Here is a 6,193-nt window from a genome sequence, read left to right on the forward strand (position 1 = left end):
CCTCTGAGGTAGCCCATAACTTTGGGATGTTCTGGAAACAGCAAAGTTCCCTTATCTCCAGCAGGAATATAATAAAAACAGCTCCTACATCCAAAATGTATTAGATGCCATATTTTGCCAGTTGCTCTGGCTACTAGTAAGATTCCTGACTATTCCAGACTTGACTCCCTGGAGGCCCAAATAAACAACCTTGCTGATATTTTGGCCCCCGCCATGCTGCTCTCCAGGAAGCCAATTGCCAAACCTCTGTCATCGTCCCAAGGGAGGTTCTCCCAAACGATAATTTGGAAAAAACAAAAACAAAAAAACTGAACAGAGACATCCAATCATTGGCCCCAGAAAAGGAAAAACAGTATTGGAAATCTAATAGTTGTTGGTTTGATAAAAAGAGAGAACTCTGGTTTGGACCAACTAACAATTCGGCTCTACCAGAAATTCTTTTTTTTTTTTTTTTTTTTTTTGAAGAGATAGAGACAGCCAGAGAGAGGGGGAACACAAGCAGGGGGAGTGGGAGAGGAAGAAGCAGGCTCCCAGCGGAGGAGCCTGATGTGGGGCTTGATTCCAGAACGCCGGGATCACGCCCTGAGCCAAAGGCAGATGCTTAACGACTGCGCCACCCAGGCGCTCCTCTACCAGAAATTCTAAAAGTCCCACAACTTTTCATTGTATATGCATTAAACCATTGGTTCGCTGACACAACGAGAGCATCCCCGACCTAGTGTTGTTGGGAAATTGTAATAAGGCCACGACAAGTGCCTCCTTTGCTCATCTAACCTGTTCCAAGTACAGTCCTGGGAAACCTGGTCACACAAATGGATTTCCTAGAGCTTCCTTGTCTCATGGGTATAAATACGTTTGAGTCGTGGTTTGTATATTTCTCACCGGACCGAACGAAGCTTTCCACTGTAGACAGGCCACTGTCTCTTCTGTGGCTAAAATTGGTTTAGAAAAGATTATCTCTCCCTGGAACTTCTCTGGAATTTCATAACGATCGGGGAACCCATTTTAACCAGTCAGGGGCTTTGACAAGTCTGCTGTTGGGCTGGTTTACTTTCGGAGGGCATGCCGGCCCTAATTCTCAGGGTTAGTCGAGCACCCTGACAGCATCATTGAGGCTTAACTCAAGGGGCACCCGGCTGGCTCAGTCGGTAGAGCATTCGACTCCTGATCTCAGGGTCTTGAGTTCAAGCCCCACGTTGGCCATAGAGCTCACTTAAAAAAGAAAAAAAGACTCTGTTTAGGACACAGAATTTGTAGGGACCCTCCAAATGCCTTGGCCGAAAGCATTGTCATCGGTCTTTTGAAACCTCAGGTGTACCCCCTTTGGAACTCCTAGACTCTCACCCTTTGAGATGGTCATAGGATGTCCAATGCACTTGCCTCTTGCCTCTTTTGCCCTACAGCTGATAAAGGAGATAGACTTCAATATTGTAAAGACCTAATTGCTTTGATGAAAAAATAACCATGCTAGGGGTGCCTGGGTGGCTCAGTAGGTTAAGCACCTGAACTCTTGGTTTTGACTCAGGTCATGATCTCAGGGTCGTGGGATCCAACCCAAGTTGGGCTCTGCACTGAGCGTGGAGGCTGCTTGAGATTCTCTCTTTCTCCATCTGCCCCTCCTCCTCCGTTCCCGCTCTCTCTCTCTCTTTAAAAAAAAAATTTGCTTTAGCAGGGTAATCTTTCCAAAGTGCACTCCCGGTAGGGGGTGGGGGTGGGTGGAGGTGGTGGCCAGGACCTTAAAGCATCACTCCTTGAATGCTGGTGATTTCGTCTATTGGAAAAGACAGCTCCGGAAAGGCTCCCTTGAACCTCACTGGAAAGGCCCTCCTCAGGCATTACTAGACACTCTCATGCCACCAAACTCCAGAGAACAGACTCTTGGATTCACGTGACCCAGCTAAAAAAAGCACCAAACCCTGGCTGGGTGTGTCTACATGCCATCGGGTGACAGGTAAGTAAAGATTTCCCAGAGCTGAAGCCGACGACATCTACCAAGGCAGGTTCCCCAAGATGCCCGGAGCAGGCCCGTATCCTTTTCCTCACTGTTGTATCTTCTTTCTTTCACGGAGAGACGGTGCCCTCGTCCGCATTTCTGAAGCCCTTGTGAAAGGGGGGAACCCTCTTCTTTTGAATATAGACCTTCAGAAATGGTTTCATTATGATCCAGTGACAAATTAAGTTTTCACTTGATTTTTCTTTTCTTTTTTTAGATGTTATTTATTCATGAGAGAGAGAGAGAGAGCACAGAGGCAGAGGGAGAGGGAGAAGCAGACTCCCCGCTGAGCAGGGAACCCGATGCGGGGCTCCATCCCAGGACCCCAGGATTATGACCTGAGCCGAGGGCAGACGCTTAAGGGACTGAACCACCCAGGCGCCCCTCAATTGCTTTTTCTGAAGGCTTAGAAGGTTAAAAGGTTCAGAATTCATCAGTCTTTTCTTTCACCTGAATTGTTTACTCACTCTGGCTTCTTGTCCAAATTCACGGTGTCAGAACTTGCAAACCAGCCGGCTGTCTTTGTTTGTTTCCAAACAGCTCTTTGGGGGTAACAATACCGTTTAACACGTGTACGAAGTGTTGCTGTTTTGCCAAAAGTTCATTAGCTACTGCCTCTTGCTTATGCTTGCAGCGTATCTTCCCACACGCATATCCCCGATTTTCCCCAAATAATTTCATCAGTGGGCTCCTGCGGTCGTCCCAGCTCTGCTGTCATGGCGCCTTTAAGCAGGGACTTCCAGGAGGCAGATGTGACTCCGGATTTGCCTCCATAGAGAGAACTTCTGTCCCCTGTCTGAATGAGTGCCAATAAATATTTTTAGTTGGCGACTTTCAGCTCTAGGATCCCGGTTTAGAACTGTCACACAGTTTGGAGTTGTTATGTTACTTTCGATTCTGTAATTATCCCACTAAGGAGATGATTCTGTCCCACTAAGGAGATGATCTCCAGCGCTTACCATCTTGATAAATATGGGCTACGTACGGGAAGTGCCTGAGGTTCTCCCGAGACCTGCCCTTGTTGCTCCAATGTGACACAGTAGGTTTCCATTCTGCGTAATTGCCCTTTGGGCAGTTCTGCGGCACGACACCCGGGAAAGAACCTTCCTGACATCAAAGGATACAAAGTCACTGGATTAAGAAAACCTGACTTTTGTTTTAAGATTTATTTATTTGAGGGTTAAGCGTCTGATCCCGGAGTCCAGGAATCGAGTCCTGCATCGGGTTCCCTGCCCAGCGGGGAGCCTGCTTCTCCCTCTGCCCTTCACCCTGGTTGTGCTTTCTCTCGCTCGCTCTCTCAAAGAAATAAATACAATCTTAAAAAAAAAAAAAAAGATTTATTTATTTGAGAGAGAAATTGTGAGTTGGGGGAAGGGGAGAGGGAGAGAGAGAGAAACAGATGCCCCTCTGAGCACAAAGCTGGACGCGGGGCTTGATCTCACCACCCTGAGATCATGACCTGAACCGAAATCAAGAGTTGGATGCTTCACCGACTGAGCCACCCAGGCGCTCCAAGAAAACCCAACTCTTGATCAGCAATGCCTTTGGAGAAAGAGCTTGATCCAAATGGGGAAATGTGAAAATTGATAAAGAGAAAGTTCACAAAAAAAGGAGTGGGGGAGCCCTACCTCTCAACGTCCATTACAGGAAGAAGTGTCAATTACAGCCCCAACAGAAGAACCTGCAACAGGAAAGAATCATGGACTAGAAACCCCAACAGGAAGCAGTGGACATGGCATCTCCTGCAAGAACTGGACTATCTCAGCAACTTAGCCAATGAAAAACCGTCATCGCCCTGAACTTCTGCTTCTCTCCAATGGACTTTAGTTCAAAACAACTCCTCCCCACTTCTTCCTTCTCCATGAAATAACGTGCCTCTCCTTTGTTTATGGGACATGCCTGTAGTTTTGCCGCAACCTGCATGTCCCAAATTGTAGTTCCTCGGCTGTTCCCAAAGAAACCCATTTTGCTGGTGAAATAACCGGCCGTTTAATTTTAAGGCTAACAACACCTACAGTGGGATATTGCTCGGCCGTAACAAGGAATAAAGCCCTGACATGCTACAACATGGATGAACCTCAAATACATCGTGAGTGAAAGAAGCCAGACACAAAAGGCCACAAAGTGCACGGTTCCGCTTATATGAAATGCCCAGGACAGGTGAGTCTAGAGACTGGAAGCAGACTGGTGGTTGCCAGGGGCTGGGGGAGGGGCGGAGGAAGTGACAGCTCATGAGGATGGGGGATGGGGTCTCCCTTTTGGGTGAAGGGAATGTTCTAGAACTAGATAGAGGTGATGGCTGCACAACATGGTGAACGTGCTATGTGCCACTGAATTGTTCACTTCCAGTGGTTCATTTCCTGTTATTTTAATTGAATGTCCTCTCAATTAAAAAAAGAAAACCTGACGAGGCCATTCACCCACTGGGGGTGGCCTCTGAGGCAAGTGACCTAATCACTTTGTGCCCCAAATGGAGGTTCGGGAGCCTCCCAGGCAGAGGAGACCAGGGCATCATCAGCCACCACATGACAACCTGCCCACCCACAGCCAGTTGGGACCCCACCCCCCCTTTCTGGGAATCGTCCTCCAAAGATAGGCACAAGTCATACCAGCTCCGGAAGGCCTGGCTATTCGAAGGCCACACGCAGGAAATGCCTTCTGTGTTTTAAAATGCACCTAACCTCACCCGTGACCCGAAGAAAGCCAAATTAAAGCTGCTAGGATGTGGCGGCAGATAAGACTGCGTCCTGTCATGTAGTGGCCCGTGGCAGGGACGTGGCACCCCAGCCACTCAGCCACTCAGGGCCAGTACAGGGACCATCTTGGAGGCGCCGAGGCCACTGAGCACACATGCACACGCACACACACACGCACACTTAGGAGGGAAGGCACACTCCCACTGGCTCAGACATTTGATTCTGGCTCCTTTATGGGCCCACGAGCTCAGGGAGCCACAGGTGATCTGATGTCGCCGCTGAGGAGCTGAGACCCCCTCGAGGGGGAGGGACCGCCTCACCTGGCTCCGGAGTCCTCGCCCTGTACCTGGTCCAGGCAGGAGAGCGAGCGCGCTGGGGCCCTGGCTGCCTGGACCGCCCCCCTTTTGTTGTCAAAGGTGCCTTGCGGATGCTCCCCAGACGTCCCCCAGCTAGAGGACCCCCCTCCCCCCATTTCTCCGATGAGGAAACTGAGGCACGGCCAGACCCTCCCCACCCCACCCCCATCTGTCTCTGGAGGACAGAGTAGGAGGATTAGAGTGAAGGTCAAATCCTGCTTCCTGCGTCGCCAGCTCCATCTTGCGCCGGCTTGGTCTTCGGGATCTGCGTGGGCTCAGGGTCCTCATGTGTCCATCGGGATCTAGGGTCGTCCGCTGAGCTCGGAATGTGCTGGTTACCTCACCTGTCCTGGGCGCCCCTCAGGCCACCCCTTGCTCACGTGCCCCCTGCCCCGGGCTTCCCGCTGCTGGCATGTTCCTTCTGTGTCAGGTGCTCTTCGAAGTGTGCAATCTCCTGACAGCCCCCCAGTGAGATGGGTTGCAGATGAGGAAACTGAGGCCAGAGAGGTTAAGTCACTCGCTCAAAGTCACACAGCCCCTGGTGGCCAAGCAGGCTCTAAACCCAGGCCTTTTGGCTTCATAGCCTCATGGCTTCCAGGAGCTTTGTTCTGCTCGCAGCCACGTCCCAGTGGCCTGGCATACAGTAGGTAGTCAATCAATGTTTGTAGATTGACTAATAGATTTCTCTCAGAACTCAGAACTCCCCACTCCTTTGCTTGGAATGCCCATCCTTATCTTGCAAACTCTTTTTTTTTTTTTTAAGGTTATTTATTTATTTATTTATTTGACAGAGAGAGACAGCCACTGAGAGAGGGAACACATGCAGGGGGAATGGGAGAGGAAGAAGCAGTCTCCTAGCGGAGAAGCCTGATGTGGGGCTCGATCCCAGAACGCTGGGATCACGCCCTGAGCCAAAGGCAGATGCTTAATGACTGCGCCACCCAGGCGCCCCTATCTTGCAAACTCTTATTCATACTTCAGAGCCCCATTCATAATGCCCTCTCCTTAGGAAGAGCCTGAATCCCCCTCTGGGTTCCTCTAGTCCTTGTCCCTTCCACCAGCTCAGCTCTAAGCTCACAGAGCTCAGAGGTCCATGGAGCTCGGGGTGTCCATGTCTGGCTTTTTCAACCCCCTGGTGCCAACGTGCA

Source organism: Ursus americanus, chromosome 14, assembly GCF_024610735.1.
Source record: "Ursus americanus isolate L20-20 chromosome 14, mUrsAme1.1.p, whole genome shotgun sequence".
Classification (NCBI taxonomy): domain Eukaryota; kingdom Metazoa; phylum Chordata; class Mammalia; order Carnivora; family Ursidae; genus Ursus; species Ursus americanus.